The sequence below is a fragment of the Oxyura jamaicensis genome, chromosome 1, assembly GCF_011077185.1.
Source record: "Oxyura jamaicensis isolate SHBP4307 breed ruddy duck chromosome 1, BPBGC_Ojam_1.0, whole genome shotgun sequence".
NCBI lineage: Eukaryota > Metazoa > Chordata > Aves > Anseriformes > Anatidae > Oxyura > Oxyura jamaicensis.
The window spans coordinates 84,380,870-84,403,600 of record NC_048893.1 but is presented as its reverse complement, the minus strand read 5'-3'; the positions used below and the strand labels follow the sequence as shown (position 1 = coordinate 84,403,600).

General features: G+C 43.3%; 1 long non-coding RNA gene across 1 annotated transcript in view; it reads right to left on the bottom strand.

Moving 5' to 3' along the window:
- LOC118160265 overlaps positions 1-22,731 on the bottom strand; it is a 234,671-nt gene that overhangs the window by 121,341 nt on the left and 90,599 nt on the right. The window contains exons 5-6 of the long non-coding RNA XR_004747383.1: positions 16,084-16,449; positions 13,501-13,623 (exon numbers count right to left, since the gene is read on the bottom strand). This is a non-coding gene — a long non-coding RNA (uncharacterized LOC118160265). The remainder of the gene's footprint in view (positions 1-13,500; positions 13,624-16,083; positions 16,450-22,731) is intronic.

The window sequence follows — 22,731 nt, the reverse complement described above, 5'->3', positions numbered from 1 at the left end:
TTTTGCACAAACATTTCCCAGAATTTGCCCTGTTTGCCCCTCAGCTAAAAAGTATAAGTCCCATACAATCCTCTTCATTTCATTTTCATTGTGTATACTATGAGCATTTATCCCAAGGTCTACAAGATAGAGAGGCTGCAGGCGTTGCATGGTGAGAGTAGGTCTGTGACTGAACTATCATCTGGTGAGTGAAGGTGTGAGACAGACAAGACCTCTACAAATAGTCGGGTTACTCGAAGATGCTGCTGTCTGCAGGACGTGCAGAGCTGGAGAACCCACAGGAGAAGTTGCCATGTTCTCAGACCTGCCAGTAAAATGGCTTGTGCTATCATTCCCTCCTAACACACGGCAGTGGAAACAAGGCAGATTAGAGCTGAGTGGGATCATTTTGATGGGCACTGCTTTGGCACACTGCTTGCACTAACATCTGTGTGGCATGGCTGGCTGTAAAGGGTAAGCAACCTCTTCCACAGCTCCAGCTGGATCCAGAAAAGGACATGCACTCTCAATCAGACTAGGACTAATCTTCTTATTTCTAAAAAGAATCAGAGGCATCCTTTTGGCTTAATCCCTTCATCTTTCTAGCTACTTTTCTGTCTCCCAGGACACACTGCTGCCAGTTTTCTGAGGAATGGTGATGCACTCCTGCAACACAGGGGCAGGCTTACAGGAAAAGCCTCCAGATCGCCTGTCACAGTGCTGAAAGGCATAGAAGCTGCACAGCGAAATCCCACGCTGTCTTCCCCTACAGAGGTTATGGGGGCTTGATTCATCTGTTTAAACACAGTCATTGAGAGCCATGGGACAACATGCAGATGAACAGAAGCTACAGCTCTAGACAGGCACAGGTGTCCTTTGGGTCTTTGGTAGTCCACCAGCCTCACAAAGCTGTCTCAGAAACCCTAAAACATCCCAAGCAGCACTGAGCTCTAAGCAGGGAGCAGAGTTTCCACCTTCCCAGGCAGTGACCTAGCAGAACTGCAGTCCAATGTAGGAGGGAAAGGCGCCCAGCTTCATCCTCTGCAGCTGGTGCTGCACAAGGCTCTGCTGAAGGCTGTGAAACATGGGCAGCTAGGCAAAGCAGGCAAGGACAGAGCCACTGCATCATGACTGATACTATGCAATCATCTCTGATGATTACTTTCTATGAGTGCAATAGGAGAAAATTATTTCAGATCTTACCCCAGCATATGACATCACCTTTTCTAGCTGTAGGGCCTTAATTTGATTGCCAAGAAAGAAAAATCAACTCTAATTTCACTCCTCCTTGTTCCCCCAATTATTCATTCTGTCTTCCAAAGGACAATGACTTACCAATGCCCTCTCCACAGTCACCCAGCCAGAGGCAGGGAATAAGGAGGCCAATGCCATGTGAGGGGATCTGACCAATCTTCCTTCACCATGGTGATACCAAATGGCAAATATACTTAGGAAATCCAATTAGTGGAGAAGCCACAGGTTGCAACTTGTTCATAAGCACCTCTCAGTGAACATGTTAGCAAATACACATGTAAAATTAAAGTTTGTTCAAGAGCAGATAAACAAGCTGCATTGATTAGACAGTCAGCTGTTAAAAGTTTGCTTGTCTCTCCCAGATTAGTCAAACGAGAGGACAGATAGACAAGCAGATAGGCTGACAGACAAACAGATAGATAGAATTGTTCCTGCAAACCTGAAGGTTGCATTTTCAGGGAGGCGGTTTGGGTGAAATCAATAAACCAATTTCTGGAAGCAGGAGTGCTGCTAGTAATTAGAAAAAGGCCTCTGCAGCCACCCCATGCTCTGCTGTGAGATCTCCCTTCATGGGTTTCAATGAGAGTGAAATTGAGTGACTTCAATAATTTCATGCCGGGTTATGGGAGGGAGGTGAGGAAGGGTGAGTTCCCAACCATCTAATAGGTCTCTAACAGCTCGATAATTGGCCCATCCCGTGGGTGATTAAGGATGAAAATAACTAATTTCCGCTCATCTTACAGACTAATCAGATCACCTCACCCCTATCATTTTCTCCTCTATTTAAAGAGACAGTCTCTTTCTTTCTGGCATCAAAAGCTAGCAGGATGCAATCATTTAAGTTAGTAAGGAAGCTAGTTCAGACCAGGCTGGAGTTAGTGCATTTAAGATACCAGCTCTTCGATTGGTTGCTCTGTAATAAACCTTTCTGCTTCTGATTTCTGCTGCAGTGCTCCAGCCTCCTCACTTGCAGCATATGAATTCTGTTTCATGTACTGAGAGCTGCACACTGCAAAATGGGAGGCATGGGCTCAGACCTGAACCCAAATCTAGGTGTCACGATGCTTGGGAATCCTCCCTGCTTCTTCTTTTACCAGAGACCTTCGTGGCTCCTGGGAAGACCTCATGGAGACCTCAGAACAGCATGAGCAGCTCCCTCAACCACACATACCTCTCCCCATGTGGGAACTCTGCAGTATGCTGTGTTGGTGAGCCCACAGATTTCAGTCTCCAAGCCCCTCTGCAGGGTGCCCTGGAACAGTCTGATCTCAGGAGGTTTCAGCATGGGGTAACCCATGCCACTAATCAAGAGGAAAGCAAGATATTTTAATTATTATTATTTCCTGAAGAAAAGAGAAAGCTTGTCAGAGAGAAGAAAAAGCTAGCTGTTTGATTCCTCTTCCCTCTTCTTTTGCAGGCACATCCTTCATCACTTCTGCTATGGAACCAGAATTTCAGACTCTTCCCAGAAACAAGCCACTTATGCACATGGAGCTCTACGCACATTTGCAAGAGATAAATTAGGCGGTACGTACGACAAGCCAAAACTTCCTACCCTTCATCCCACCCTCATCAAAAGCACAGTAGTGCTCAGGACATAACAATCCCATAGCAGAAATATTGCTGCTCTGCAATGCTGGATTTTTCAAGCAGGAGCAGGCCTGGAAGTTAATGGCAAACATGCCCATGCAAGAACATCTCCCGCTGTCCTGAACTTCAGTCTGGGCTCCCGTGCGTTTACTACCACCCTCAGACAGCCCATCAGCACAGATGATGGAACACGAGTCACTCACAAGCCAGGAGCTGAAGGCTGGATTCAGCTTTGCCAAGGCTGTTGTGCCCATGACAGCGTGCAAGAACATTTGTGGGTGCCCCCGGGCAATTGTTTCAGGGATGCAGGGAACCATAGCTACATGGCTGTGGACCTGTCACCATCTGAATGAGGGAGAAACACGTGGATGAGGTTTTAAGCTTCTCACCTGAAGCGCATGGCAAAACTACACCTCAAATCTACAGATCTGAAAACTTTCCCACTCCTCCCAAGGGCTCCTATGTCTCAGAGGCAGTAGAAAGGCCACTGCTGTTAATTATTTCACTGCTGGCTGTTAGAAGAGGAAAACAAAAACACCATGTCATGAGCTACAGTGTGGATTTCACCTTGGCACCTCAGCGTGGCATTTGTAGCCCACAGGTGGAGCTTGGAAAAATGTTTCCATTTTTGTTTCCTTTTGGTTCTGTGTCGTGCCTGCAGCATTCATGTTGAGCTTGAAAGATGACCATAGGCAGGCTGGGTCCCCTTGAATTAGGCAAAGGGTTATTTCACCTTTTACAGACTAAGGCAAACTGAGCAAATTATTAATAACAAATATTTTTTCTGCTCTCTACCAGTTTGTAGAATATCCCTGTGCAAATGGCAATTTCCTTGCATCCACATATTATTGGAACTTATAGGAGAAATACCCACATCTCACCATATATTTTGGTTGCTGAGTGACTCCAAATATTCAGTTTGTGAGTTGCAGTGCATAGTCCCAGCTGCCAGGTTTGTCAGTTGGTAACTTCCTATTTATCCACTGGATGGGCTGATCAGCTTTTCCAGTGTGAGAACCTACTTGTGAGGTTTCCAAACAAATTTGCTCAGTTGCAAGTTCTTTCTGTGAGTCCTCAGGTTGAGTGAGTTAGCAATTCACTGTTGGGTGCTTCTTTCCACAAGTAGTACCTAACATCCATTGTGTTCTCAAACAGCACATAGGAAGAAGGGTCTAGAGAAAGGGAAGAAAACTATGTGCTGAACAAGCCTATTTTGTATGCTGGAGGAGAAAATTGAACATTATTATTATTATTTTAATGGTTTGCCAGACTCCAGGGTGGAGTCAGCAGCAAGATAAGAAATGCAGGGAATCTCACATACTTTCAGGTTTTCTCGCAAATAACTCACACAGCTCTGGTCCTCTGTTCAGTTAACACTTAGTATGTGATCAGAATTGTTCCTCATGCACAGAAAGCTATTTCCAGCTTTTCTAGGAAGTCCTGTTGTAGCAGGGTCTTCAGTGTATGCATAGAGACACATGCGGATGTGCATGGTTGAATAAAGGCAGGGTGATGAATTGAGGCCTTCATTACTAATGTATGCATGTGTGCACAACACACACACATGCAGGATGCATGGCTCTGTCCTGCCTACATCCTCCCATGGGAGTCATCACTGCAGCTGATTTTCCAGCACAGCACACCACATTCACTTACAGAATTGATTTGCCCTGAAAACCACTTCTCTCACATTTCTAAATCTCTTGGCGTAAAACCTGTTATTCTCTTGACATTAGGCTATTCAATACCTGTCACTTCCCCCCCTCAGAAAAAATTGACTTCCGAGTGACATTATATGATAAGCAGTTATATACTGAGACTTCTAACCAGATGGAGCCTTTCCATCACCGGAGACAACACAGAGCACGTGGGATAAATGCTCCCTGTTGCATAGTCCCTCTGCTCACTGCTTCACAGAAGGAGCTGCTCCTTGCCTTGCAAAGCCCTGGTGTTGCAGCAGTCTCTGTGCAGGTTACACATCTGGATTCTTCTTCCCCTCAATGTTCCCATGCAGGGGCAACACAACTGGACACACTCCATTCCTAGGTAAAAGCACCACTCTCACACCCATTCTCTCTTGCTAGCACCTTCCAGAATGGATGTTAGGGAGCTGCCTGTAGATGTGGGCTGCTGCACTGGGCAGCAAAATCAACCAACCAAAAAATGGTTTTCTTCACAGAAATAAAACATAAACAGCTTATAAAACCTTTCCCATGTAAAGATACATTTCAGAGCCTGTTTCAGGATACCTATGTTCATTCTCCTTTATTTTTTTCCCCCCTTCTGTCCCATTTTATCAATTTATACCCTGTATTTCAACCGATATTGTTGGACATAAATCTGGCCCTGCAGCTTTTGGCTTGAAGCAAGATCCCACAGACTGTTCCTGACCTGGAAATGCATCCATGGTGTATCTCACACTGAGGAAACCCCCACCTCTTTCCAAACAAAGGAGATGTCGATAGTTCAACACAACAGAAAAATGCAGGTACCTCCAGACTGCAACACAATACAAAGCTATGGTACACACAAGTTTGGACTGGAAGCAAAGCAGAGTTAATGCTTCTCTGAGAGCAAACATCAGAGAGATGTTGGGTACAGCCAACACATTAGGACTCAAACCTGAGTTTTCTGGTTAGTAGGTACAAGAGGTCCCATGATGTCACTTGTTCTTTGAAGCTGGTTGTAGGCACTTCTGTCAGCCTGGTGCCCTGTCCTGCAGTGCCAGGCTGGAGCACTTCTGTTTAGAAGTCAACTCAGCCACCCCAAATCTGCCACACCATCTTGTGTTTTCACAGGAGTTACAGCAGCCCTCAGATTCTCGATGGCCAATAATAACTATTAGTATTATAATCATGCTCAAAACAAGGAAAACGAACTAATACTTTCAGCATCTTAAAGTAGAGTTTTCTGGGTTGTAAAAACAGCCCACCCAGCCAGTCGTTTGTCACGGAGCTTAGTTCTGCCATAAAATACTAATCAGCCTGAACAGTCACGTCCCCCCTGCGCCATATCTTTTTATGAGCACATTAACACGGTCGTTAGGGAGAGGGGACTCATATGGACACAAACACGCGCTGCCATCATTTATTTCCCCCTCAGACTCCATCCCCAGTGACTCTAATTCATTTGAAGGAAGCATTTTTCCTTCCCCTCCACTGAGGTGGTTCCTTGTTTCCCCTGCCACAGGCCTGGCCAGGCCATCCCACCACGCCATGGTGTCACCACGTTGCATCGCTCGTCCCCACACACACAGACGTCAAAGGAACAGGTGGTGCCATCTCCTCCAAAAGTGTAACACGTGTGCTCTCTGCAGTCTCCACAAGGAGTCATGTCACCCCAGTTAAATGTAGGAAGGTGGATCACTAGACGTGGCTACCTTTTGTACGGGGTACAGGCCTCGCAAAGATAGGATAAAAGTCACCCTTTTCCTTCAGACACCCAAAATGGTGCCTCTGTATGTGATAAAAAGATAGAGCTGGGAAGAAAGTTTGGTAATTCAGATGCAATGATACAGGTCACTGCCACTCAAGCTAGGAGAGAACTAAAGTAAAATTCAGGAGTAGAAAGCCGAGCTCTAGAGGGCACCTTCATACACCCAGGCAGTGGGATGCAGAGTAAGGAAACAGAGCAAAGAGCACAAGAATATTTGTCTTGTGGCTATACCCCCTGACTGCCAGGGGAAACAGGGACCCCCACATCTGCACTCATGGCATCCATCACAAAAGCACTGCAACAGACCCTGGGTGTTACTGCATCCTGCTTGCTCAGTCCTCTTCTTACCAGAGCTAGCAGCATCCACTTGGGCGAAACAAGAACAAGGCAGTAGTAGCTTTAGAGCAAATGATTTCCTTTTTCCTAATTCTTTCTTTTTTCCCCATCAGTGAATTGTCCCCTCCTTCCATCTCCTATTCACTCTCTATCTCACTGTATGCAAACCACAATCCCTCTTTTCTTCTTTCTGCTTTATTTTCCTGAACACTCATTAACTACTCACAAAGGACCGTGCCTGGCGGATCGGAGCTGCAATTATCTCCTGGTTCTGACCCGTGTTCAACGGTCAGAGATTAGCATCAGCAATAATAATGGAGTGCGAGATGCAGGCAGCTGCATGCTGGGGATTTGACAAGTATCCAGGCTGCTGGAGCCAGCGCGAGGGGAAGGGAACCCATGCAGGGGGCTGTGTCCTCGGGAAGGTGGATGGTTTTGTGTTGTCGGGGGAAATTCCAACACATCCCTCATGCCTGTGGTGGGAAAACCACAGGTCAGCTTGCCCTCCCATATTCCAGGCATAAATCCTGCTTCTGCTTCCACTCATTCTGGTATGCCCAGGAACCAAAGGCAGGCTGGATATCTTCCCTGCTGCAATTACCCTCTGACTTTTACAAACTTCACATATTTTATTCATTTGCAACATGCAGAAAACACCTGGAAAACAGATCACTAAGTTGTGCACATTAGCAAGGAAATATCTCCTAGAGTGCTAAAATAAACATTCCTGTCTTCTTTGACCCTCCAAAAAGAATGGGTAAAATATTAAACTGATTCTTCTACAGTGCCTCCCACTGGGGTCCCAGTGCACTTTCCATTCTTTCTGGCCACCCACTCATCTGTTTAAGACATCCATCTATCTCCACTGTCCCAGCGCACCATACTGCAATTATGATTCCATAGCAGGCTCAGTGTGGGTTTCCTTCTCATTTCTCTTAGCTTTTCAGCGGCTTTGTTTGCTAAATTGTATGGTTTTGTTTGTATATGGGTTTATGATTTCTTGTTTTCAGTTACTGCAAGCAGACTGACAAACAGGCAAGTCCTGTAATATGCTTGGGAAAATGGTCGATCTTTGGCTCAGTCCATCTCCTCCATCTATCAACACTATTAGGGTTGTCTCTATGTCACATCCTTAGCTGACCCTTCGTCAAAAGAAGTCCAGGGTGTCAAAACTTCTCACGCAGTGCTGGAATTTGTTTATCACTTAACGTCTTCTGGATACTACAGTTTTTTTCTTCAATGGGATATTTGTGTACAAGACACCTAAGTTCAGGGACATATGAATTCACGACAAAACTTCATTTGTTTATCTATTTAAGAATGACATTCTAAGTTTAGCTGACAGGCAGGAAAAAACAATAGATGTAGGTACAGCTATTAAAAGCCTGGCTCTGGACTTGTTAATTCCTATCTCCAGTTAAGGCACTTGATTCGCTCCTGACCTCACTTGCAATATCCAGTCCTCTAGAAAACTGGAACAGAATTTTCATCGGAGCAATCTTTTTCAAGTGAAGACTTCAAATTTATCCTGCTTCTGGTTAGTTTAGAAATAACGTAAGAATAAACCCTACCAGAGCACATCAGTGCTCTCTGAATCTGCTATCTGCTGACACCTGGACATTTGGAAGTGCAGTGATAATGAACAGAAAAAAAAAAAAAAAAGTTAAACTTTCTGAACCTCAAAACCTATTCAGTTTAAAACTTGGAAAGAGTTCAGATTTGATTTGTATTCTATATGATTGAGCCCATTCATCCTAAAAATACCCCTAACAATATTTTACAGTTATAAGACACCCAAAAATAACGCAACAAAAATGCTCAGAAACTTGGATTAGTAAAATGTATGCAATTCAAGTGGCCTCATACCCTCTTTTTGCTCATTGCTTTAATTATCAAATGATTTTTTTACCGGCACAAAAACTTTCAGCAATTAAAGCTCTGTAGGCAAGTATTTACACCAGGAGGTCCTACCTGCTTGCTGCCATTAAGAAAGCAGCAATATTGTGAGTTTGCTGACCAATCACAACTGCAGACTGAGAGAAAGTAGAAAGTGCTATAGGAAAGTGCAGAAGGAAACCCCCAAAAAACACAAAGTAGCAGCATCCTGCATTTCTGAACATACAGAATATGATTTGAACAGTGTCAAATTCATAATCAATTCCAACCTGCCAATTTCAAAAGCAAAACAGGTTCAAGGAGATTTGTAGCAACATCCACAGCTTTCTGCCTGGAGGACACACATTGCAGGCTAACAGACAGAAGCAGAAAGATACATTTCATCATGCAAACTCTTTTTAGTTCACTGTAGTGAAATTATTTATTGATCTTTTATTGCCCCGTTAGAAATCAGTGAATAAACGACCATCTCTCCTCTTGTCCTTAATCCTCAGAAGATCACCGGATTTTGTCACTGAATGGACCAGGGAGATAACCCAAGACCTTCACAAATATGCAACTTTCTATTTATATTAAGTCCAAGACACACTGCTAGCGCTGAGTGGAAGCCTGCACTCCCACGCATTAGTTATTCCCATTTGGTATGCGAACTGAGAACGCTGCTTTGCAGGGCTGTCGATCCAGCATGAAGCTCACTTTGGAAAATTGTTTTTAAAGAAGAGAATGTCTGCATGGGGGGAGGGAGGAAGGTGGGGGGAATTAAATCTCCTGGTACTTTCGTTCATTATTTAAAGCAACAGTTATTTTCTCTCTCACTTTTGCTTTTGAGTTGGATATCCAAGAGACAAGATTTCTTCTACTAGGCACCACTGGGGGAAACAGAATGTGCGATCAGAGTTTCAGAGAACTTCTTTCCAGCATTTCAGGCAGGAAGCAGGTCCAGAGGAGATGGAACAAGCTGCAACAGGGAATCCGAAAAGACTTTGAAATGCTGCTCTGATCTCTGCTGGTTCAAACCTCACACAAGCCACTGCTTCAGGTGCCTATGCATCGCATCGAACACTACCAAATACAGAATAGAACGAAGAAAATATAGGGAGCGGGATCTGTTAATGGCAGGGAATTTACTGGGGCACATCCTGTCAAATGCCAAGAACCCTCTCAGGCAGTCACTGTAATGAGCATCCTACCAGCACACTCAGCTCCCCACATCTCTGACATGGCCTTCTTTTGGTTCATCACTGACTGCTCTGCACAGGTCAGGACTCACCAGGCTATGAAGTAGAAACATTGCAGAAGCTACTTCTGACAGTTTCAGGAAGAAGCTGATGGATAAAAGCAACCTTGCTCCTCTGAGATTTCAGGTGGTGCTGGGTCGGTAACTCTCTTCACTGACAAGCACGGTCTGGGCTCAGACCTGTACTAAGGGCCTCAGAGTCAGCCCCAGTGATACTTGGGTGCACTGTCTTAATTGAACTTTACAGCTGTCCCTGTCCCTGTTACGAACCAAACTGGTACCCAGATCCAAACATAATTCAAAGCTAAGATCCAGATTAAGTTGCTACTGCTATTTATTGCTATTCCTTTTAGACCAGCAATTACACAGGGATAACTCAGGCACCATAGAAAAGGCCATCAGATAAATGCAGACTGCATAACCCTGTATGCCTTGAAGGGTCAGGGGAAAGACAGTATATCATGGGATTTCAGGTTGGGAGTACTGCCATCAGAAAGCTGGAGGGAAGAACATTATTAATGAAGCACTTTCATTGAGCTGCTTCGTAACTTTGGACGAGGTAAGCAGAGTCTGGAGGATATGTTAACTCCATGCACATGCAGAATGGGCAAGCCTTGTGGCTGTTAATGGCTTTGTTAAATCATTTCTCTTAGTGAGTCTGTCTGTAATAAAGGATTGCTGCAAGTTTCCTAATTTTTAAGCTACTTTGAATCTTACATATGAAAAGTATTAAGTGCTGGCAATAGGACATTAAAATTAAGGTACTAAAAAGGTCAAAGTCATCAGCTTACTTTTTGTAATGAGGATTGAGCAACGCTGGGATCTGAGGGTGCCTGATTAGTTGGACAGTACCATTTTCTTATGTTGTCTGTTCTACCTTTCTTTGACTATATTTTCTCTCCCAAAGGTTTGTGGATGCATTAAGTTAATTTTGTTATAGCATAAGGTACCAGACTGCCAAACTGCAAGAGTAAAGAGATGCTGTATATTTAGGTCTGCAAGCAGTATCAGTACTAGTTTCTCTGTCCACTGACCCATTTCTCTTTCCCTCACTACTTTCCTTCCCTATAAAAAACAGCAATTAAAATTGTGAAGGGATTCACAGAAGGAAGAAAAATTGCAGTATGTATCCCATTCTATCCCACTCCTCTTTGGCTAACCTCCCAACCAGAAGGCTATTTTTACTGGCAGATTTTTTTCAGAAGGTGGAAGAAGAGCTCTGTTATATCTCATCTGCTCATCTGAAAGGCAACTTATCAGCCATCAAATCATAATATTTTTTAGATGTGGAGAGTGTTTAGAAGCCAAAGGTGAAAATCATGAGTTATCATGGCAATCTGCATACATGTAGCCACATGAGCGCTTGAGCTCTGGAGGTTAAAAGGTAATATCCACCAAAGTGAGTGTGAACAATGAAAAATGTGAACAGGGCAGCCTCTATTTTGACCATCGCCTCTTTCTCCAAAGAGTGCTTGAAGGAAGCAGAGATGTTCAGATGGACAGGCAAAGGAGACAACATCCACTCCAGCACACCATCACTGAGCTACACCTATCCCAGCCTTGGAGAAGGCAAATGCCCTTTTAGTGTGCTACACGAGACGATTAAAATACCAATATTTTTTCAGAGAACACTAAACCTAATCTCCCAAATCTATGGACTTTGTCACCTTGGAAATCTAACTTCATTTGATTAGCATGGGGAGCCTTTGTGTTATTTACCACAAGGAAAAACCTTGCTCTGCAGGAACATCAATCCAGCCTGAAACTTATTGTGTTGAATGGAAAGGAAATCTGCATGGTGAAAAAAGCAACAGCAAACCAAAAACGTCCCTAAGAAAGCTGACAGCAGGGAAAGGAAAGATGTGGTTGTTCTAACTCAAGGCAGGGAATAGAATTGTCTATGGTAGGCAGAGGAAGGGAGAAATAAACACACTGGAGGACTAGTTCTATGAAAAGTACTCAAGCTTAGGTTTCAGAGTAAAATGAAAAAAGTCAATTAAGATGAACAAGACATCTATATACTCCTTCAGGGGTAGTTCAGGCTGTCTCAAAATTCATATGGACACCACTACCCATCAAAGTTGATTTCACTTCTAAGTAGGACTGGCGTTGCACAGGGCTTTCTATGTCAGTACCAAAATTTATCACAGATGTGTCTTCTACAATCAGTGGACTGTATAACCTGTCTGATCATCTTCACAATACTCATAGCCACAGAGACATTCTCCTCGTGGGCCCAATGATCTTCTTTCTTTAAATCCTGATTAAGAATCTAATCCTTCTTGTAGTCTCCCAAGAAGTAAGTGTAAAGGTCTTTCCTCTTCAGCAATAAAATGTGGCAAAAATATCCTAATATGAAAATCAACATGCAAATACCTAAGAATTTTTCTGGTGAATGCCACAACATCTGTCCCTTTACCTATAACACTGCTGGCTCCACTGATCTCTGCAGAAAGACTTTTCTGTCCATGGCTGTAAAAGCTTGCATCTCTCTTTTCCTCAAAGAGAAGGACACGAGCCTAAGGCCTAGCTCCTTACATCAAGCAGCCTGGCTGAAGGGAACTGCCCTTTGGCAATGAGAATCACAGCAGCTCTTCACAGAGGGTCTAGAGTGGTAAGTTCAGACCTAGACATATAAATTGTAGGATTTTAAAATCTAGATAGGTAAAGCTCAGCCTCTGTCTCCCATAAGATATATTATCAGTTTCAAAAAAAAAAAAAAAGGTCAGGAAGAGAGTTCATTTTTTGGAACCCAACTTCAGCAACACCCAAAGGACAACTTCCTAGAGCAGCACTGTAGCATCAAACTATCCTGAGTTTTAGACCAAATGTTTCATTTTCCTTCTTCAGAAAACTGTGCTAAAAACAAAACAAAACAAAAACTTAATTATTGCAATAAGCTCTTGGAGAAAAACTAATCTGACAGAAGTCAGTAGACATAAGGGTTACTTCTGTACATCTTTATCCAGCATGTAAAGTACTGTATATACAAACACCCACCACAGAGGAGACAACTAAAAATTAAGGGTAATTAAAAGAACAAGATGGATTTTGCAGAAAATTTGAGACTATTAAAATATTCTTTCTAATGTATGAAGAGAGCCTCTTACAGGAGGAAAAGGAATCGATGACCTGTGACTCATCTATACTTGTCTCTTATTTTGCTGTGACTTACAGCTTGATAATAAGTTGAATTTTATTTTACTGAACTTCCCTTTAAGGGATCATATGACTCAAAAGATCAAACCTGACTTCCCCCCCAAAATAGTCTGTGTGTGGGCAGATGTCTTTGCCCTGTTGATTATTGAGCCATCATCTTGATCAGATTGGAGATGACTTCTTTCAATGCTTTCCAAAGACAGGGAAGAATTTGACGTCTCCTGTGTGAAGTCCACCTGGACAAGGGAGAAGAGTGCCACAGCTTGTGGAAGTGCTAATCAAAGGCAATCAGAATCTCACTGACCCGTGCTGGTATTAAAATACCTACAGCAGAACCAAACAGTCCTTGCAAAAAGGGGAAATTGCATACATGCTCCAAGCCACATGTCAAAACTTGCTTAAGTCGAGACTCCGAAGTAAAGACACAGGATGTCTCTTTGTTTTCAAGGTTATACACAGGTTTATAGGAGAAGCAAGACATAAGCTGGGTTCTCACAAGCCCTAGGCTGATCTAGTAACCACAGGGCCGCTCTCCTCCCTCTACTGATTATTTGAGTTGCAACATGTGCTATTACTGCTGTTGTTAAAGCTGAGGGAATACTACAAAACAGTACCTGAAAACCTTCCTCTGAATAAGACCAACCCAGCCTACTTCTTAGGATTCATGTGCCCATATTCTTCATTTATCTTCATTTCACACTGTTGTTCTTGCCAGATAAGTTGTCTCTGCCAGAAAGCTTTTGGAAAGAGAAAGTGTCATGAGAACCACTGCAATTATACATCCAAACCCACACCAGCTGGGTCAGTGCAGCCATTTTGAAAACTTTTTGCAGCTTGAACTGTGTATTCACTTTTGTATACCTCTATTTATATGCATGTCTTCAACTCTTCTTTATTAAGTTATGGCTACTGCTTTCTGCAAATTCACAGCAGTTTTCTGGCAAACTCTGGATGCTTACATCAGTTTAAAAACAATCTCACCATGCAAATGCTGAATTCTGGTCCATTTTGGTATGCTGCTCCCTGAACTCCATACGGGGAGATGATGAAAAGCAGGTGGATGTGGCCTGGAGGAGGCTGCAGCCCATGGAGAGCCCCCACAGGACCAGGCCCTGGGCTGGAGCTGCAGCCCGTGGAGAGGAGCCCACGCAGGAGCAGGGGTCTGGGGGGAGCTGCTGCCCATGGGGGACCCATGCTGGAGCAGTTTGCTCCTGGGGGATGGATGGACCCTGTGGTCCTGTTCCTCTCCCTTTCCCTTTAAGGAGGTGGAGTGAGAGAGCACCTGTGGTGGAGCTCAGCTGCCCGGCTAGGTAAAACCCCCACAGATGCAAGAAGAAATGAGAGAGGTGCAGCTCACAGCCTGAGCAGGGGCCAAATGGAATCAGTGAGGTAGAAGCAAAGGGTGGAGGAAACAGTTTGTGGCTGCACCAGGGTGAGTCTTTTTCCCCAGGCCCCTCCGTGTCATCCTTGCAGCAAACAAGCCTTGAGCCAGTTCTGGTCTGCTGACTTACAACATTTAGAGGTGTTCTTCTGGAGAGTGCTCTTGAGTATGTCCACAGCATTATGCTGGCTCATCACACAAAACCCTCTTGGGTTCTTTCACAAAATGGAAATTCAGGGATGAAAACAAACAAACAAAACAAAAACAAAACAAACAAACAACAACAACAAAAAAAAAACACAATCCTTTCAAAAGGATTCAGAGCCTGATTTATGGCTTTATGTCCAACCAACGCCAGATCAGTTCAGAGAGTCAGAGTTTCTCCAAAGAGAAGGTTATTTCAAAACCTCCTGAAATTTTCTGAGCCTTTTTTTCCTGGTGCCCTCTGCAACAGTCCCGCAGTGAGACATTGGGTAGCCAGCAGAAAGAGGAGTTCAATCTGCACCAGCACAGGACATACAGCCGTGAGTTACAGGTCAGGCTAGGTCAGAGGAGGCTGTGTGGGCTTGTAATAGCAAAAGCAATTTGCCCATCATGAAATGGCTTAAGGGCAGATCTTTTTATTTATTTTTTCCCTATTACTCCACAACCTGGTGCACCTGTCTTTGTTGTTCTACCTCTCTAAGATCTCACACTACAAGCTTGGATGAGAAAGCCTACTAAGATCAGTCTTGCCACCCCTCCCAGCGTGGCTCTCTCTCTTGTACCATTCCAACCATGAGGAACTACAAGAGGAGACTTTTTCACAATATTTGGGTATTGCAGTAGGATGTACCTTGCACAGAATGTATCCTGAGACAGTCCTGGCTGCCAGTACAGCATGCTGTCCTTACCTGCACACCTCCAGCCCACCCCAGCCAGCCCTGTGCCACATCCACATAGGCATTCCTGTCATTCTTTGAACAACTGTGACACCCAGGACAACAGATGGGGTGCACCTGTGATCATCCCACAATTCCCCCAGAACTCCCTCCCTCTGTCCTGGACAGGCATAGATGAAGTGCAGTGGTTTCAGAGCAGTACTTTAAAACCTCACGAGTCAAACCCTAGTATCCCTTAATATTTGATCCCAGCATGTAAGTGGTGCCTCATGCTGTTTCCCTCTGTGACCTCAATATCCAATTCCTGTTCCCCTTGGTTGCTTCACTTGCAATAATAATGCCATCTGCGTTGAAGATAATACCCTGTAGCAACAACTCAGTACACTTGGTCACTCTGATTTCTTCCACCAACCCCCCTACAAGGCAGAGCGTGGTGCCATGTGTAACCCACATGTTCAGCTAACACAAAATCTGTAACAGCAGTTCTTCTAAAACCTCAGACTAATCCTATTAACTCCTAGCAGCAGGTGCGAAGGGGTTGATATGCCCGGCCCTAAGCCTCCCACAGGTACAGAGATGCACTTGGGGCTCTCATACCCTTAGAGACAAGCAAACAAATGTTCTCCCACACACAGACCTGTTCACACACCCACCCCATGCAGCGCTTGCATGCAGTTCTGCTCAATAGTGTTTTACTGGGAGAGATAAGCTGTACATGCATTATTGTGGTATAAAGAGAAAACAGAGTTCCAGGTCTCCATCAGAGGTAGGCACAGGCTTCTCAGAGCAAGGCTTCAAAGCACAGCTCTGATTTTATCTCCCATGTCCATTTGTCATTAGCATCAATTCCTGATTTGGTGCCATGTGGATAGCCTGATGTGATCTCTGTTCTCTCTTTTTTCCCCTCAGGGTTAGGAACTGCTTTTTCTCATTACCTTTTTGTTGAAAAGTGTTTATCATGGCAGATAATCTGTGAAAAAGCTCCTTCTTGAAACTATTTGTCTTTTAGCTGTAGGAGTAGGAAGTGCCTCACAGTTTCAGTCCCTCTTCTCATTTTCAAGTCATTCTTCTCTCTCATGGTAGTGCACTCCAGCTCTGGGTGCCCAGCTCCACTTGCAGTCCATATTCTTGCAGGTGCAGCCAAAAATCAGGATTAGATAAAAAATTTGGATGTAAAAGTGAAAAAGGGGGTGCACTCCTTTAGTTCAGGCTCCATGACTGCCCATAGGACCAAGTCTGTTTGCTTTCACATGGTAAGTTTGATGATGATGGTTGCATGTACCCTCATCCACATCAGTAGGCTGTTTAAAGACAGGGGTAGCAGGGTTAGGTGACTGGGCAACAGCCTATCGCAGAAGACATTGTGCGTTTACTCAGATTTGGGTTTTTAACCTTTGACGCTTTGGAGCACGGACCTGTCTGCCTTAAATCAGATGGCACCATGTGCAGTTGGCTTTTCTGCATTTTGATTATAAGCGAGGAAGGAAATTATTCTGTTCTGCAGTTAATTTGGGGGGAGTCACTGTGTAATGCAGAGAAAAACTAAGCGAGATTCAGTTTTTTCATCTCTTGAGAAACCTGAAGATTTTTTTCATCATAAACTGGTGATGAAAAAATTAAATTTATTCTCTTTCACAAGGAATGGAATTACTGATACTGAATGTTGACTTTTTTAATTAAAAAAAAAAAAGATTTCTGATGATCTCAAATTCAAAGCATTTAGTTTTACTGAAGTAATATAAATTGTTCTATTTTAAAGCATTTCAACAGACTGCATGTCCCTCTAACACAGCTGTTTACAGGAATTAGCTGTGTGGTTGCTTCCTGGCCAGATTAGGGCTCCAATAACACACTCCGAGGCACAGAGCTCACACAGGGTGCTGCTTCAATTGACCAGAATAAACTTACTGCATTGCCTTATGGGTTTACAGGCCTTTGGTTGAACCTAACACAGAGTGGAGACGGGGGTGTTGGAAAGGCAATCTGTAAAAGCAACACACCCTAGGGAAATACTGCTTGGAATCAATTCAGAACTAAACTGTGGTTTCGTTTTTTTTAATATTATTCTTCCTGAAGGGAAAAAAATTAAGAAATCTTTGTTGACGAATATTTTCATCCAGGTTTAGTATGGGGAGCACTGGGGAGGGAAGGGAACAGAAGGTGTATCTTGTGCAAATATATCATTATTGAATCCTGCTGGTGCTGTTTAGTATAGCTTGTTATCTTTAAAATGAGCCCCACTGTAACCGTGCATGGCAGAGTGGACCCACATGCCACGTTCTGTGCACTGATCCATAAGCAACATTGTGCTTCTACATGATCACGCAGATCAGAGTTCACCTTGTGAGAACTCAAACCTACACCACAGAAACCTGTAGAATTCACAGGCACCTTTGCAAAACTGAAGAGCAGTAGTAACATATTCTGATGTCCTCTATCACGTGCGGTCTTACACAAAAAGTACGTGCAGGGCCTGCAACACATTTTCCTACATTTTCTTGGAATTGTCCTTGGACCAGAGACACTTACTCATAGATTTGATCCCAAAGACACACAGCCTTCCTTCCTGCCACTCACAAATCACCCTGGCTCCCTTGGGAGTGCAGATCGGGCAGCCCTGTCTCTGCTGAGACACAGGCTGCAGCTCATGCCAACAAGGAGAGAAATCCCGCCAAAACCTTTACAACAGCCCTGGGCTCATTCACATTTTCTTCTGTGCCTGAGGGGAAAGGAAGGAGGGGAGAAAAGAAAAAAAAATGGGGGGGGGGAAAAACCATCTGTGAATTTATTGACTCTCCCTTAAGAATCTCTGGAGCTGTAAATTCCACCTTCATGGTGCTGGCTAATTAGGCATTTATTTAACTCTGTTGCTGTTTTTTTTTTTTTTTTTTTTTTTTTTTTTTTTTTAATGACTCACTGCTGTTGTTTGAAGTTCACTGTCTATTATTTGTAATAAAAACCTCTGTCATATCTTTGCCTCATTATTCCTAACAAATAGCACATTTCCTGTCCCCCCTCTTCCCTCTCTCTCTCTCCCCCTCCTCTCTCTGCTCCGTGCCACCATCACCTCTCTGCCTGGCGCTCCTGGAGTTTCAAAGCCCAGCTGTTAGCATTTTGTCGGCGGAGTGCTTCTGAGAAACTTCTGTCACGGGCTCCAGCACAGCGGGGGCTGCTGAATAAAATATCAGCCCTTCAAAAGGGAATTAAGGCAGAGAAAAAAAGCGGCAGGGAGAACAAGCTGATGAGGGGCCAGTTCTGCAGTCCCCTCCCGCCCAGCAGTTTGAAGGAGGGAGTCCTTTGGTGTCACTCTGCAGCAGCGACCTGCAGATGCACAGGACAGCTGTGGTAGGCACTTACTTGCTGATAACTGTCCTTGATGGGAGGGAAGAAGTGAAACACCCTTATTTCAGCAGCGTCAGAGTCTTGAGCACAAGTTTTATCTGCTGTCAACTACAGCTTGCAGGATCTGTCCCCAGTCACTGACTTCCTTGCACTTGCCCTAGCTTCGCTACAGAAGCATTTCTTACAGGCCAGGAAATGGCTTTAAAGTACCTTAATATTTTTTTTCCCAAGATAAAGACAATCTTTCCCCAAACAATGAAGTTAAAAAAAAAAAAAAAAAAAGGAAGCAAATCGATGCACTCAGTTCATACTGATAATTTCTAGATCTGCAAATGTCACTCATCTTCAAGAACAAGGAGCAGATTTGGGCAATTAAAGGCCCATCAGCATTACCTCAGTTTCTAGGAAAGTGATGGACTAAATGCTTCTAGAAGCCATTTCCAATCATATAAAAGACCAAAAAATGATTGATTGGGCATAGTCAGCATGGATTTATGAAGGAGCAATCATACCTGACCAACCTGATAGCCTTCTACAATGAAATAATTAGTTCAGTAGATGATAAAAGAAGATAGATATTGCTTACCTTGACTTTAGCAAACATTTTTAAACCATCTTCCATGATATCTTCATTGGCAAAATGATGAACTACATGCTAAATAAGTAGAGAGTGAGACTGAAAACTGACTCAAATGCTGGGGTCAAGGGGTTGTGATCTTTGTGTCAAAGCCCAGCTGTAGACCACTACCCTAGCATGACCAATAAAATTCAACTTCTTCATTAACGACATAGACTACAGAGCAGAGCGCACCCTCAGCAAATTTGCAGAAGATACAAAACTAAGAGGAATGGCTATGGCTGATGTGCCAGAAGGTTGTGCTGCTTTCACACAGACTCTGTCAGGCTGAAGAATTGGATCAACATGAACCTCAACAAGTTCAAAGAGATTCCTGCACCTGGAAAACTTCATACACCAATAAATACTTGGGGCCAACTTGTTAGAAATGAGCTCTGCATCTCCACAAGTCCCCAGGGGTGTACCTTTGCAGTAGTGGCAGTCAGCAGCCTCCTGTGATGAAGAACATTGCCAGCAGGTTAAGGGAAATGAGCTTTTCCTTCTAACCCACACTTAAGATATATGTGGGGTGCTGTGCTCTAATCTGGGCTCCCCAGTAGAGTAAAGACATGGGCATATGGGAATGAGTCCAGCACAGGGCACCTAAGATGATTAAGGACTGGGAGCTTCTGATATATGAGGAGAGGCTGACAGAGCTGGGATTGTTTAGCCTCAAGGAGGGAAGACTCAGGGTGAGTGTATAAATACCTGATGGCAGGCAGTAAAGAAGACAGACTCTAGTCAGTGGTACCCAGTGAATGTGCAAGAGGTAGTAGGTGCAAACTGAAATATAGGAAATTCCATTTCAACATAATAATCTTTTGTTTTATGTATTTTTTTTTACTGTGAGGGTCAAGCACTGGAACAAATCATTCAGAGAGCTTGTGGAGTCCTCAGCATGGGGGCTGTCCAAAACCCAGCTGGACACAGCCTTAAGCTGTTTGTGACCATCTATTGAACAAGGGAGTTTGACTAGACAGTCTTTGGATCCTCCTTCCACTCTCAACAATTCTGTGTAACTTGAGGTTCTCTAGTTCTTCTGAAGTGTGGGTCAAAGAACAGTTTGAGAACTAGGAATCCAGAATTTTTCATTTCATGTAAAAATGAGATGTTCCCTTGTATTCAAATTGATTCCAAGTTGAAGAAAAAAACAAAATTCAACCTTTTAATCACACCTTCTCTTTAAACATTTCAAAACAGAAAAGTGACTCAACTAAAACCATTACAAGTCTGCTTTGGTTATACTCTGCCCTTATGCAGCGTTTTTGTCTGGAAGAAATATTGGCTCACTTTTAAACCTTGGCCAATGCAGGAGTGTTTCCACAGGGAAGGATATGCACCCATAGCTGTTGCTGCCACAGGGAAGGATATACACCTGTATTTGCTGTTGCTGTTCTTCAGGCACATTACAAAAGCCCCATGCCACAGGATGCTTTCTGTCTGTCCAAGGAGAGCATTCTGCAAGTTAAAGATATCTCATCATCAGTGGAGCTTTCTGCCATCAATCATGAAATTTTACTTTAAGTGCCTAGTCAGCCCCATGCTTTCCAGGCTTTACAGCTCTCCAAGTGTCTTGACAGAGTAAACCCCTTTTTCATAACTTAACCAAGCTGTATGCGTTTAAGTCTCTCCTTGTAAATAAGGTCATGCCAGCCTTTAATTATGTTCTCACACAGCACCCCATTCAACCTTGTCAGACATTCTGGGAGTGAGGTGTCCAAACTGCAGTGCTGCATTTCAAAAGTGGCTGCACTAGAGCAATGTAAAGAGGGTTTTCCCCTCCACTCTATGCCATGACACCTTCAGACATGATGTCCTGAACTGGAGCACTCTAAGACTTACTCCCTTAGCAGCTTTCAGCATCAGCAGCTGCTTTTTTCTTCATGTAAAGTACATGCATGTTTTGGACAGAAAAGGCACACTTTATATATGTGTATGCACATTAAAATATATGTATATTTATATATAAGAATATATTTACATTCTTCTTACATTTCAAGAGAAGATTCAGAGCAGATTTTAAGCAAAACTTTTATGGAACTCATGTGCAGCTCAACCAGGTGTACTGGTTAAAGAGGAGTTTCAAATTTCACCACATCTCACTTCAGTGTATTAAAAGTCCTGTAACTTGCTTAGAAACAACATTTAGAATTGTTGTTTTTTCTAAGAAACTTAAAAGCAAAACAACAAATAATTTAACTCAAAACTAAAAGTGCACTCCCCCCCCCAAAAAAAGACTGAAGTTTTCCTCATCTCCTCTCAAAAAAGCTATTTAAAAAGAAAAGCAGTTTTTTTTTTTTTTTTTTTTTTTCAATCCCAGTTCTGTATTGAGTCTTCATCAGTTACAGCGGCTCTTATTTACCCATTAGATATCATCTCACTAGTTTGTTTTCTTTAATGATCTGGCTCCTATTAGTGAGTTTATATCCACTTTTCTGCCATATCAAGTGCTGTCAATTTATCATTGCATTACCACACCTAGTTTGGGGACATCCAACCTCAAGTAAGATGCACATCAATTGCAACTCTTCCAGTGGAGAACAGGTATTATTGGAGGACTACAAAATAAGATGATGAATAAAGAACAATTTGGGGGCTTCTTTAGCAGAAAGAGAGACAAAGGCAAGTCACAATGCCTCTTAAACTTAATTAAAAAGTAGAATTAAGTTTTTGTATATTCATTGTAGAGTAAGCAAGAACCTGTAGGATATGACTGCAGTAAGAGATTAGTTTTAAACCTTAGAAAAAGCTTTGTTGCTGAAAGATAGATGAAGACTGAAGCTGCTTAGCTGGAGATGGCACTGCAGATTCAAGTCTGCACAGTGAGTCACGATGAGTCTGCACAGTAGAGTCAGCCTTTGAGCATGGTGGGGTAGCAGATGACGATGCAACACTGCAGCAATGACATGACACTTCAGAGGAAAGAATGTCTTCGTTTTCAAACCAAACCTGATTTCACTCACACTACCTCCTTTAAAGGGGTAACAGTGACTATAATATTCTGTCTCAGCTGTATGGCTCATTAATATGTGATTGACTTTTGTCTCCTTAACAGCGTGTCATAAGGCTCCAGTCTTGTTGTTCATCTTCATGCCATCATTTCTTCATAATTTGAAAATTGTCCTTTTTATCCCTCCTAAACCTAGGGGTCCTGGGAAGCTGGAATTAGGTGGGCTCTGATCTGAATGACCTGCTACTCCAGGTGACACCAACGCATTCCACTTTTACAGACCACCTTCTCCTGGTCATACCAGCCCCTCCACATACAGTCAGTCCCCTTTCTTCTTCATTCACATCCATCTTGGCATACCTACCAGTTCTCTACCCATTTTTTTTTTGGTTGCCTTATTGTAGTTCATCTGATTCTAACAAAATCAATGCATATTAGTGTTCTACTTCCCAGTTTCCCATCCAACAACTAGGGAGGTCCACAGAGCAAACATCATTGTCCGGGACAGACTGAAAGAGTTCATCCCAGAAAGCAGGGGAGAACCCGTTTTGCAGGTAAAGAAGAAAAATAGCAGGAAGTAAAAGAAGAGTACCGATACAAGAGTCTCTCCTAAAATTAATCTGTAACATATCACAGCCCAAAGGCATTTTCACTCCTTTGTTTCTGGTTTTACAA